Here is a 13,620-nt window from a genome sequence, read left to right on the forward strand (position 1 = left end):
AACCATGTTAGAACCCAGAATATATTCGAAGGAAAATGATACCCAACTCTATTAATATTATGTTTGGGAGTACTAAATATTTGAGATCAGAAGGAATTTAGTTCAAATATATATTAAAATTCCTCTAATTCCAATCCATAACGCCAATTCAGTACTAACAAACATAACATAAGTTTCATTTAAATCCGTGACAACCAAGCTTGTCCACTAACCTAATCAAACTTTATCTAAAATCTGTATATCCTGGAAAAATCTGGCAAAACAGGAAAATGTGTCTCTTGGGTTAATAATAGTTGTGACATAATAGTCTAGCAGTTTATAAGAACTTAGGATACGAAAAAAATTCTCTTTCTGAGTGTATGGATAAATAATCTCGTGAGGACTTTAGAACAAAGATCTGAACTTTAAGTCTGGACCATTTGCTACGTAAGCTTGTAGTTCTTTTTCTGAGTGTATGGAAACAGTTAGTAGTTATTTTAGTTAATTCTCTCGCTTGCTTATGTCTCATTCCTTAGAACTCAAACTCACAAACCTTTTGCATCAATGCACCTTCAAACAGCTCAAACAAATTCATGCCTTCATCATCACAACTTCCCTCGAGCAAAACCTCCAAATTCTGTCAAAATTTCTCCGGAGGAGCGCCGAATTTGAAGAAATGGAGTATCCTAATCTCATCTTCTCTCAAATGGGTGGCATGTTCTGTACAGATATCACCCTTTGGAATGCTATGATCAGAGGCTATGCTTACAATGGCCCATTCCAAAAGTGCATATCAATGTATGATGAAATGCCTCAAAGAGAACTCAAACCCAACAATTTTACATACCCATATGTCCTAAACTTGTGCTCCGGGCTGGGATGGTATAAAACAGGGATCAAAGTTCACTGTCAGGTTTTTAAAACTGGTTTTGACAATGTTTTCTCGGACGGCAATTCGCTTTTTAATATGTATGTAAGGATGGCTGATTCATTTGAGGTGGGTGTGTTGAAGAGGGGGAAAATTGATGATGCTCGGAAGGTTTTTGATGATATGTGTTTCAAGCCTGTGGAGTTGTGGAACCGAATGATTTCTGAGTATGTGGGTGTTGGCGATGTTGAGTGTTCTAGACGACTGTTCGATGATATGTCTGAAAGAGATGTTGTTTCTTGGAATTCGATGATTTCGGGTTATGTCAGAGTTGGGGATGTTAGAAATGCAAGAGATTTGTTTGAGAGAATGCTGGAGAAGAATGTCGTTTCTTGGACTTCAATGATTGGAGCATATTCTGGTTGCGGTGACCTTGAAACAGCAAGAGCTTTTTTTGACAAAATGCCCGAGAGGAATATGGTTTCTTGGAATTCTATGATTTCGAGTTACACCCGGAACAGGAAATTTGAAGAAGCATTGGATCTCTTTGTCCAAATGCATTTGGAAGGCATGGATCCAGACGGGTTCACTTTTGTCTCTGCTCTGTCAGCCTGATCCCATTTAGTAGCATTGGAGTTTGGGAGATGGATACACTGCCTAATAAAAGATTGGCCTAAGTTGGCAGTTAATGTAGGCACTGCACTTATAGAAATGTATGCTAAATGTGGTGATGCTAATAAAGCTTTTACAATTTTTAATAAGGACGTGTTTTGTTTTAACGTTATGATCAGGTCACTGGCAATCCATGGGAGGATGGAAGATGCCATCAAAATTTTCTTTTTGATGCAGAACAGAGGATTGAAACCGAATGATTTCACACTTACAGGTGCTTTGTTTGCTTGTAGCCATGGAGGTTTGCTAGAAGAAGGTCGTAAGATCGTTTATAATATGGAGAAACACTTCAGGATTAGTCCAAAGCTGGAACATTATGGTTGTATGATAGATTTACTCAGCCGAAATGGTCGGCTTGAGGAAGCACAGGTTTTGGTGAAAGAGATGCCGTTTGAGCCTGATATAGCTATTTGGGGAGCTTTGCTTGGTGGTTGTAGGGTAAGAAGTGACCTCAAGTCGGCAAAGCATGTGATAGAAACGGCTAGTAAGTTGAACACAAATGAATCGGGAGTGTATGTGCTGTGGTCTAATATGTATGCCTCAGTGGGCCAATGGCAATAGGCTTCGAGCGCAAGAGAAGATGGAAGAGAAGAGCATATGGAAGAGAAAAGGGTGCAGTAGTGTCATTCATGATAGTTGTGGTAGAGACCAAGTAGAGGGCAAGCCTTGAAGCATCGGTAAAGTTGTTCCATTGTAACCCAGATGTCAAGAGCCTCTGGATGCAAAGGAGCCTCGTGCATTGGGGTTTGCCTTTATTGCTAGAGACCAAGTACTGCTGCTATATAGAAGGCATTGAGATTACTAAAAAGAGATCACTGATATTAGAGGGGAGAGATAATCGAGAGATTGTCAATGCTTGGAGACCTCAACATGGGACTGTTTCACGGTATAAAATTTGTTGGGGTGGCTGCAGGCCTAGGGATTCTGTCACATCTTTATTGTCAATTCAGAATAAGCTGCTCTGTTATGAGAACCTTAAAAGAGGAAAGGTATTCATCTAGCTTCTGTTTGCCATAACTGCTGGTGTTCTACTGATGATCTTGACCATCTCTTTGTCACATGCTCATTCGCAAATGCTATCTGGGACTGGTTTGCTGATCTGCTGTCATGGACAATCCCTCATCGTAGTGGGTTAATGGATCTTGTAAGCTGGTTTAGTTCTCTGAACTTCGCTCACGAATACCAGAGGCTTTATTTTCTCCTGAGTCATTTGGCATCTTTGGACTCGAGAGAAATATGTCAAAGCAGCGAAGCAAATCAAAGACTGCAGTGGACCTTGCTTGGCTAATCTGGTGCGAGATCATTGACCTGGCTGATGCAAATCTCGCAATTTTATTTAGCTTTTCTGGTTGTTGTTAGCTCTTTGCTGCTGTATTTTGTTTGGTGATCTTTGTTGCTGTTCTTTTTTGTTTGGTGACCTTTCATTGATCATTCTAAAAATGTTAATTCCATGGAGTTAAAGAGATTTTCTTGGGTTTTTGCTCGACTATAAAAACCGATCAAAACTTCTATCATTTTCCTCGACTAGAGGTCTATATGATGCTCTGGCCGTCATTCTTTTCGTCATCATTGAACTCCACATCAATACAGATTTTCCTATTTCATCAAATTTGACTGTATTTGATTTTCAAAATAAAGAATCTTCATCAAACTCAACATGCCGAAAAATGAAATTTTTCACAAATGTTCTACCAAAATGTTTCAAAGCCTTTCAGTCGACCACCCAACCCAACCCAAGTCCATAGACTATTTTGTCAGTTTAAGAAAAATTATTAGTAGTGAGTTTAAGAAAAATTATTACACACATGTATAGTAGTGAGTTTAAGCCTTTCAGATATTCCCAATTCTTAGTGTGAGTTTAAGAAAAATTATTAGTCGGCCTCCCAACCCAAGTCCATAGACTATTTAGTGGTCTCCAGCACCAGGCCCGTAAAATATTTCAATTTGGGCCTTTTAAACAGGTTGAAACAATCCCAATATGAATGGTAAAATAAAGCCCGTTATAGTATATAAATATATACACACATATATATACATACACAATATGTACATATATCAAGAGTCAAGTTGAAAGTATTTTACAACCCTGGACTCTTTGTTGAAAAAATTGCAAACTAGTTTAACATAAGATTGAACTACAAAATGTCTTGACTGATGATACCAAGTGTCATTGAATCCATATCACCAAATATCTATTCTAATGCATAATTGAATGATTATTATGTTTAGTGGTCATGTTTAAGTATAATATGCCGAATCAATATGAGATTAGCTTGGTTGATACTCCTCTGTCCTTAAAAAAATTGTTTCGTTTTTGAAAACCTAACTTTTTAAATGTGTAATTTTTAATATATTTTATATTATATTAATAGGAAATGAATTTTCAAATATATCCTTCTATGGTGAGTCCATTGATTTAATAACTTCAAGGCAAAGAGAGCAAATTAGTAATATTAAAAAAGTAGTACATTGGAATTTGAATTAGGACAACTATTTTGAGACAACCAAAAATAAAAAGGTGGACATTTTTGTGGGACGGAGGGAATACCAATTAGTCTTAATTGATATCAAATAGCCCCTTTTCCTTTACGAGGTCGCAGGCACCCTGGTGTCGCAGTCACCGTCGACGTCAACCATATCAACACCAGTTCCCAAGGACTCATCTCTCTCACTTCCCTTACCAAGCCCCCATCCATGTCTCTACATTTTTCAAACAAATGATTGTTTTAAAGATGGGCATTGACCAAGGGTTTCAACTTAAGGGAAATCTAATAATTTTATGTTGCATTTGGTATATAAGAATGAAATGGAATGCAAGTGGAAATGGAATAGAATGGTCATTCTCATTATGTTGTTTAGTTGCAAATATGAAATGCGTAAAAATGGAATAATAATAATCATTCTAATGTTTGGTTGGATCAATTTAAAATTTAGATTGGTATGAATTTCAAATTAAATTTTCCAAAATACCAGTTTTAGTGACAAATAAATTAAATTAATAAAATAACATTCTTCTAATATTTTTTTAAAAGAAATGACGGTGGTGGTAGATGGAGGTAAAGATGGTGGTGAATGTGGAAAGTAGTAGCGGTGTAGAAGGTGGTGTTGGAAGGCGGCAGTGGTGTTGGTAAAAGGAGGTGACAGTGGCAGTGGTGGAAGTGTAAGTGATCATGGTGGAAGGCAGTGGTGTGGTGGTGGTGGAAGGCGGTGGAGGTGACGATGGTGGTGGTGGTGGAAGGCGGTGGGAGTGGCATTGGCAGTGGGGATGGCAGTAGTGGTGGAGGTGGTGGCGATGGCGGTGATGGAAGGCAGTGAAGGCGATAACGACGGGGTGCGGTGGTGGTGGAAAGCAGCGATAGTTGTGGTGACGATAATGGTGGTGGTGGTGGTGGAAGACAGTGGAGGTGGTGGTGGTGATGGTTGAAGTTGGTGGCAGTGGCGAAGTTGGTGGTGGTGGCAGTGGTAGAAAGTGGTGGCAGTGGTGGTGGAGGTGGCGACGACGGTGGATGGCAGTGGTAGAGGCGTGGTGTGGTGGTGGTGAAGGCGGTGGCGGTGGCAGCAGTGGTGGAGGTAGCGACGACGGTGGATGTTAGTGGTGGAGGCGTGGTGTGGTGGTGGTAGAAGGCGATGATGGTAATGGTGGTAGTGAAGGCGGCAACAGTAGTGGTGGTGGTAGAAGGCAGTGGTGGTGGTGGAAGGCAGTAGAGGCGGCGATGGTTGTGTTGGTGGAAAGCAATGGATGTGGCAATGATGGTGGAAGGCGGAGGCGGTAATGGAAGTTGGTTGTGGTAGTGGTGGCGGTAGTGGTGGAGGTGGCGGCGATGGTGGAAAGTAGTGATTTAGGCGTGGTGTGGTGGTGGTGGTGGAAGGCAGTAGTGGTGGAAGGTGGCAGTAGTGGAATGCGATGGTAGTGACGACAGCGACAATGGTGGTTGCAATGGTGATAGTGATGGTGGCAATGACGGTTGTGGAAGGCAATGGAGGTGGCAATTGTCCAATGTGGTAGTGTTGGTGGCGGCAACAGTGGATGTGGTAGTGGTAGAAGGTAGTAGAGGCGGCGGCGGTAGTATGGTGGTTAAAGGTGGCAACAATATATATGTTTATTTTGGGAGAGAAGAAAGTAAAGTGGACACTATTTTCAGATGGGTTGCTGACGAATTCGGAAGAGAGGGAGGATGAAAGAATTTCAGATTGGTTGCTACAAACTCGGAAGAGGGTTGGACAAATTCGGAAGAGAGGGAGGAGGAAACGTCGTGTATTGCATACGAAAACAAAATTTTAACCTTCCATAATTTTTAGTATTCATTTACTCCACTGAAAGAACTGAATGCATTGTACAACCGGATATCATTCCAAAAACCGTTCAGATTTGCTTAGAACATCCAATGTTTCTAGCAAATTAATGCTGTTCTGGTGATCAATAATTATTAATGATAACTGATACGGGATTGTGTTAAATTGTGTGCAGCGCGCCCCACACATGCACAATCAATAATTATTTAAAACAATTAAAACAATTAAGTACTAGACACAATTCTTGTAATAATTGATGTAGGAAAATAATTTCCGGGGACAGTTAAAACTACTTTTTTTTTTTTTTTTTTTTTTTTTTTTTTCTACTGCACATAATTTATTTATTTATTTATTATTATCTTATTATTATAAGTACTAGACACAATTCTTTGTTATAAATGATGCGGGGGGCAATAATTTCCAGAAAAAAAAAAAGAAAAAGAAAAAGAAAAAGGGTTTTTATGTGGGACAGTGTTTAAATGTGTGCAGCGACGCACATGCACAATGAATAATTTTATAATACTCCACTATCTGTCGTTCTATTCAAACGACCTTTTTCTACCACTATCCGTGATACTCCAATATTGGCGTGCAAGCATTAGTCACAATTCTTTGAAATAAATGATGTGCTACAGTGTTAAAGTATGTGCCACCCATACACATGCATAATGAATAATTTTTTTGAAAATTAGATTTCGGTGATCAAAATTTTTATAAAAAAATATTATTCTAAAAGTAATATTAAATTCAAAATAAATAAATAAATAAAAAATATATCCAAACTTAAAATGATGATTGTCAATTGAGTAGAGTTTTGAGATACAGATCGAAAGACGGACCCAAAAAATTATATGAGAGGACAATAATAAAATTTTCTTGAGGGACAATAATAACCCTTTACATATATGTTTGCCCATGCTGATGACATCATTATGACGTGGCTATATGGTCACCGATATCTATTTTTTTCATATTTTTTAAAAATAATTAAAAATAATTTTTTCACCTTTTGAGAGCAAAGAAAATATGTGATATTATAACACGCAAGGCAACAAGCAGAAGGGGGAGTTTCAGGTTCAAATGCAATGACATTCATGGTAAATTTGTTACCAAAATCAATACAAATAAGGTGGAAAGTAAGGAAACTTCTGCAAGGGTGTCATGGTGGTATTGGACACGTGAAAATGCGGAGGCAGTTCTGAACACATGTCGAACACGGTTAAAAGTATTATGAAATTTGAATATTTTATCTTCTAATTGGATACCGCTGGAACACGACAAACACACATTATAAACACTTTTTGAACACGGCAAGGTGACTTTGAAATTATTTCCTGTTTTTAGAAGAATGAGATTCAATGGTATTCAAAATATATTATGAATTAATTAAAATAATAATATATAATTTAAGGAAACAAAAAATAACAAACATCTAACTCTAATCTCAAAATTAGTGATTTTATTCATAATTATATGTATAAAATGAGCAAAATTATTTATTTATTTACTTATTTATTTATTATTATTATTATTATTGATGTATTCATGCCATACCCTAATTTATTTTATATATATATATATATTACGTATCCATCTATATCCTATATTTTTAAAATTTGTCTTACCGTCACGTCCATATCGTGTTTTTCTAATATCTCGTGTTCATATAACTTTCTAAAAACTAAGCACTCATAAGTCATTTTCGATTTCATATGAAACAAAAACAGTAATAGATTTTTTTATTTTATTTGTGGTGTGATGTATTCTGAAACACAAATTAATGTTTTTGTTGCACAATGTTTCATAAAAAGAATGTTTGAATTATTATTATTTTTAAGTAATATTTACATTATACAATGAAGATGCAAGAAATTCATTCCCTCTTTCTCTCTCTAGAATTCTTACATTTCAACCAAAAAGATCCTCCCTATCTTTTCCATTCCTTCCCTTATTTATAGATATTTTCAAGATATTTACAAGATATTTACAAATATTGACTGATTGCTGGATCTGGGCCTGTTCCTCCATAAGTCCTGGTCACCTTTGATGGGCTTACTCGCGTTCGGCCCATATGGCAGTGTCTTTATATGGGCTGACCCAGCTGTACGGACCGGATGTAGTGCTTGCAAGTCAGATCCGGCCCATGTCGTCCTGGGCCTCCTCAACTGCCCCCATAATTGCCCCTTATTTAATAAGGGGTAATTATTGATGGCGTCTCATCATGACGTTGACGGCTCGAGAAAACCACGTGGGGGAACGGACGGTCAGATCCAGAATTAATGTTCCGGGGCTCGAGGAATTTATCGCATTCCCGACGCTTCGGCCCTCGGGCCCCCCTCGCCTTTATAAGGCTCTAGAATACCACTTCACGTCCTTTTACTGTCTCCCTCATCAGTCAAATCTCTCTCTTTCTAGAACAGTGCTAAGCTTTTTCTGGTGAAATCCTTCAAGAGTCATTCTTCCAGCGATCTTGCAGTCCTCTGAGGTTAGTTTTGTTCCTTTTTACTTTCGGCAGGCTTCTATTTACCCCCTTTTAGATCCTTCAAGCACTTCCACCATGGTTGTAGATCTGGATGTTCTTCGTATGAGACTTAGACTTCCTGACAACATCGAAGTTAGGGTTTGCCCTCAGGACGTTAACATTATGACCGGTGCCGGCCTCCTGCCCGGCGAAGTCTTATTCACGAACCTTCAATTGAATGTTGTTAGGTTCCCTCTGCACCCTTTCTTTAGTTATGTCTTCAATAGATTGGGGATATCCCCCCTGCAGGTCAACCCCAACTTCTTTAGAATCATATCCGTTATGCTCCTGTTGATGCGTGACAGAAATCTGGACCTTGACCTCATAGACCTTCTTCTGTGCTATAAGGTCAGTAAGATCCGTACTAACGAACCCTTCTACCACCTCTACCCGTTCAAGAAGATGTCCATATGTACGGACACAATAAAATCTGAAAAGGGTTGGAGGGATAGCATCGTGGGCATTAGTGGGGCTTGGTCTTCGCCGGCTGCAGAGGGTTACCCAATCCCGAGCGCCTTTGGTGTCTGTTCTGTCTCCTCCTATAAGAAATTCAAATCCCATAAACATGATTGCCCCTGCGAAACATGCGTTCCCCGTTTTTGTACTTTCTTATGCCGTTCCTTAGGAATACCTTGTGATGACTTGAGCTACAGTGTTTGCAGGGATAGGAGTAATTACTTGAAGAAATACGTTCTGAACGATATTCCTTCCTGCTCAGATCTCCTCACTTCAGACAACCTCTTAGCGCTCTCATCACTCGGCTACAACATGAGCAGGCTTCAGATTCCTTCTTTTGGCAGGAAGAAAAATACTCCCCCAGCCACTCCTGCTGCTGGGGCGACCTCCTCTCCAGCGTCAGCCTCTTCCTCAGCCACCATCTCTGACACTGTCCCGAGCACAGTGGCTACCAACTCTGTTGTCAGCACCCCTGCTGCCAACCAGAGCGCGTCTCCCCAAACTACCACAGCTCCTGCTGCTGCGGGGGGCGTTCGGGACAAAGAACGAGGCAAAAGGCCTCATCCTGACAGTGAAGTCGATCCTGAGAAGGAGCCTCTCATAAGAAGGACCCGGGTCTCCGGGCCGGGTGCTCTCTTGCACCGTGCGATCAGAGCTCATGCTCCCTCTGGGCCTACTGCAACTGGTGGCTCCGCTTCTGCTTCAGGCCCCCCTTCTATCCCCACCTTACCGCCATGGGCCCCTCGGTACACCCGAACGGATGGGACGTTCGTGAAACCGAACGAGACCATGCTGAAGGATGGCCAGACCGCCATGGCGTACTATAGGAGCATGTGGACTCCGAAAGACCTTGAGGCGGCAAAGGGCCTATCCCAGAAGGATGTGTTCAGCCGCTTTCCCCAATCTGCTATGGAGGTGACTTTCATTTTTCAACTCATGAATTCTCTCATATTATTTGGCCTTGCCTTCGCCCGACCTGACTATTGGCTTAACCGTTTTTAATGTGCACCTATGCAGACATTGTTCAGAATGATGGCTATGCAGAAGCAGGTGGAGATGGGGAACGCCAGGGCTCGTAAGTTTTCTGATAGCCTGGAGGTGGCTAATAAAGAAAACGACCTCCTCGCCATGAAGAATACCGAGGTACTGGCTCGGCTTGACAAAATTGAACAAGAGAGAGATGTCCTAAAGAAGGAGAATGACTCCCTTCAGGATGAGAAGGATGCCCTCCAGCTTGAAAAGAGTGTCTGGCAGACTGAGCGTGACTCAATTAGAGAAGAAAAGGCAGAACTCCAGCGCCTTCTGGCTGATGAACAGTCTGCTCGGATGGCTTTTGAGAAAAGAGCTCTGGACGAGCGTACCACTCTGATCGATGCGATCAACAGAGTGAGCGGTGGGATGCTGGCTCTTCACGCTCGGTTCTCAAGGGTCGGTGCTCTTAGATATGCTCAAGGATTCCGGGAAGGTTTCGCCGACCGAGTTCCGGATGAGGGACAGACCAGTTCCACTCCAGATGAGGTCGACAAGGATCTAAGGATCGAACCTCTGGGGGTCTATGTCGACCCAGAACCCACCGAAGCGGAGCGCATATTCGATGAGTGCCAGGACATTGCTTCCTCAAGGATCATCACAGCTCCTCCTGCCGCTCTGCCTCTGACCGCTCCTCAATCGTCAACCGTGGTACCTTCTATAGCCACTGCTGACGCTGAGCCCCAGCCGAACGATTCAGTCATTCATCTTGATTCCCCACCTCGTGAAGGTGAGACGGCTGATGGGGCCGAGGAGACGGGTCGGCACGACCAGGATGCTGTTGGTACTGAGGCGTCTAGCTAGGGCTCCTTTGGACTCTTCCCTTCCATATCTTTTTGTAACGATGGACATCTCACTTTTGTAAACTCAATGCTTTATATCAATGAAATGACAGAACTCCTTTTCCCTTTGTGTTGTGCTCTGTTCAACTTATTTTCAATACATATATATCTTTTCTCTCTTTTCTTTTATATTAGCTTTGCCGTGTGTTTGTTTATGGCAAGTGCCTGGCGCTCGGCTAGAATGCCACTTGCCACTTGGCTTTAAATTTTTAGCAAGTGTCTGGCGTTCGGCTTATGGTGCCAGCTGCCACTTATCTTGCTTAAGTGCCTGGCGCTCGGCTAGAATGCCACTTGCCACTTGGCTTTAAATTTTTAGCAAGTGTCTGGCGTTCGGCTTATGGTGCCAGCTGCCACTTATCTTGCTTAAGTGCCTGGCGCTCGGCTAGAATGCCACTTGCCACTTGGCTTTAAATTTTTAGCAAGTGTCTGGCGTTCGGCTTATGGTGCCAGCTGCCACTTATCTTGCTTAAGTGCCTGGCGCTCGGCTAGAATGCCACTTGCCACTTGGCTTTAAATTTTTAGCAAGTGTCTGGCGTTCGGCTTATGGTGCCAGCTGCCACTTATCTTGCTTAAGTGCCTGGCGCTCGGCTAGAATGCCACTTGCCACTTGGCTTTAAATTTTTAGCAAGTGTCTGGCGTTCGGCTTATGGTGCCAGCTGCCACTTATCTTGCTTAAGTGCCTGGCGCTCGGCTAGAATGCCACTTGCCACTTGGCTTTAAATTTTTTAGTAGGCCGTTGGAAAAGAAAGTTATTATTATTTTTTTTTTGTAAATTTCAGTAACTTGCTCATTCATACGTATTTGATTGACAACAAACAACATCCAATTAAAGCCGAAACTTAGCTTTTATTGGTAGTACCTCTTCAGAGACGTGGCGTTCCAGGGCTTGCTGACCAACCTTCCCGCCATGGTTTCCAACGTATATGCCCCCTTGCCTATGACTTCTGTAATTCTGTATGGGCCTTCCCAGGGTGGCATCATTTTTTTGACCATCCCCACCTTTCTTTTCAGAACCAGATCACCAGGGGCAAAATCCCTGTGTTTTACTATTTTGTTGTGACTATTCGCCAATACTTACTGATACGATGCTAACCTTATAGCCGCTGCGTCCCTCCTTTCGTCTATCATATCGAGGTTCAATCTTAACATCTTGTCGTTCTGATCTCGACTCCATGCTAAGCTTCTGATAGTGGGGACCAAATGCTCAACCGGTATAACTGCCTCGGTACCATACGCCATTGCAAACGGGCTCTCCCCAGTCGGCCGCCTTGGGGTGGTTCTGTAAACCCATAGAACGTTCGGGAGTTCATCCAACCACTTCCCTTTATGATCTTCCAGCTTCTTCTTAATGCAGGCGAAAATGGTTCTGTTTGTGATTTCTGCTTGTCCGTTGGCCTGAGGATGACTTACTGCAGCCAACTTCTGGTTGATTCCATACTCCTCCAGCAGCTTTCTTACTTGCCTGCTGTCGAGGTTTGTGCCATTGTCCATGACTATTGATCTGGGAACACCGAAACGGCAGATAATATTGTTCCAAATAAATCGTCTCACATGAGTCTGAGTCACGCTAGGATATGGTTCTGCTTCCACCCATTTAGTGAAGTAATCCGTGGCCAGTAACACATACTTGTTCTGAGCTCTTGCAGTTGGCAGAGGACCGACCACATCCATCCCCCATTGCGCGAAAGGCCATGGCGAGGCCATTACGTGCAATTCCTCAGGTGGTTGGTGGATCAATGGTCCATATCGTTGGCATTTATCGCACCTTCGAGAGAACTCCTCCGCATCTCTTGACATGTTTGGCCAGAAATACCCTTGTGTCATTGCTTTATGCGCTAACGATCGCCCCCCAGAATGATTGCCACACACACCCTCATGAATAGCTCGCAATACCTGCTGCGCCTCCGCGGGGGTGACACACTTCAAGTATGGGCCAGAGTATGACCTTCTGTACAGCTGGCTACGCACGATGGCGTACTTTGCAGCATTCTTTTTGAGTCTCCTAGCTTCATCCTTCTGCATAGGCAAAACGCCATCTCGAATATAGGTGATGATGGGGTCAATCCAACTCGGTTCATACGGTATGACGTTGACTTGCCAAGGGTTAGAGTCCAAGGGTTCTTCGAAAATAGATGGCTGGGTCAGTATTCCTACTGGAATCACCCTCGCCAATGTTTCACCGCAACTCGAAGCACTACATGCTAACCGGTCCGCATCTGCATTCTGTTCCCTCGACAGCTGTATGAATTCAATCTTTGCAAAGTCCTTGGCTTTATGCAGAACGGCAGAACGATATGCCCCCATCGTGTCATCCTTGGTCGCGTACTCACCATTTACCTGCCGAACAATTAGCTGCGAGTCACTATACACAGTCAAACTTTTGATCTGTAGCTCTCTGGCCAACTTTAATCCATTTAGCAACGCCTCGTATTCCGCTTCATTATTGGTGGCTCGGAACTCAAGTCTGAGTGCTTGGCTCAAGGAAGTACCCTCTGGGGTTTGCAGTTTGATCCCAATTCCAGCCCCCATCTGGTTGGAGGAGCCATCCACAAAAAGTTTCCAAGAGCCGCATCTAAGGTCTTCTTCCGTATCTTCGGCATCACATTCTAGCAGGAAATCGGCCACCGCTTGCCCTTTAACAGCTGTTCTCGGCTCATACGTTATGTCAAATGAACTCAACTCTATGGCCCACTTGTCATTCTGCCCGAGAGCTCTGGCTTGTGCATAAGCGTTCTGATTAGGAAAGTTGTTAGAACAGCTATGGGGTGGGATTCGAAATAATGCCTCAACTTTCTTTTTGCATTTACAAGTGAAAGTACCACCCGTTCGGCCTTTGAGTATCTTTTTTCTGCCTCTGTCAGTGTTTTGCTTACATAAAATACCGGGTATTGCACCCCTTCCTTGCAACGAATCAGAACGGCACTCGTCGCGACACCAGATACTCCAAGATATAGAAATAA

At 42.4% G+C, this 13,620-nt stretch overlaps 1 pseudogene; it reads left to right on the plus strand.

Annotated features, from left to right (window-relative positions):
* Positions 1–228: 228 nt before the first annotated feature.
* LOC132271814 (pentatricopeptide repeat-containing protein At3g29230-like) lies at positions 229–2,966 on the plus strand (annotated as a pseudogene).
* Positions 2,967–13,620: the final 10,654 nt, after the last annotated feature.

Source organism: Cornus florida, unplaced genomic scaffold (genome assembly GCF_030987335.1).
Source record: "Cornus florida cultivar Cherokee Brave unplaced genomic scaffold, ASM3098733v1 CherokeeBrave_3.0.0_Hap2_Chr08, whole genome shotgun sequence".
Lineage (NCBI taxonomy): Eukaryota > Viridiplantae > Streptophyta > Magnoliopsida > Cornales > Cornaceae > Cornus > Cornus florida.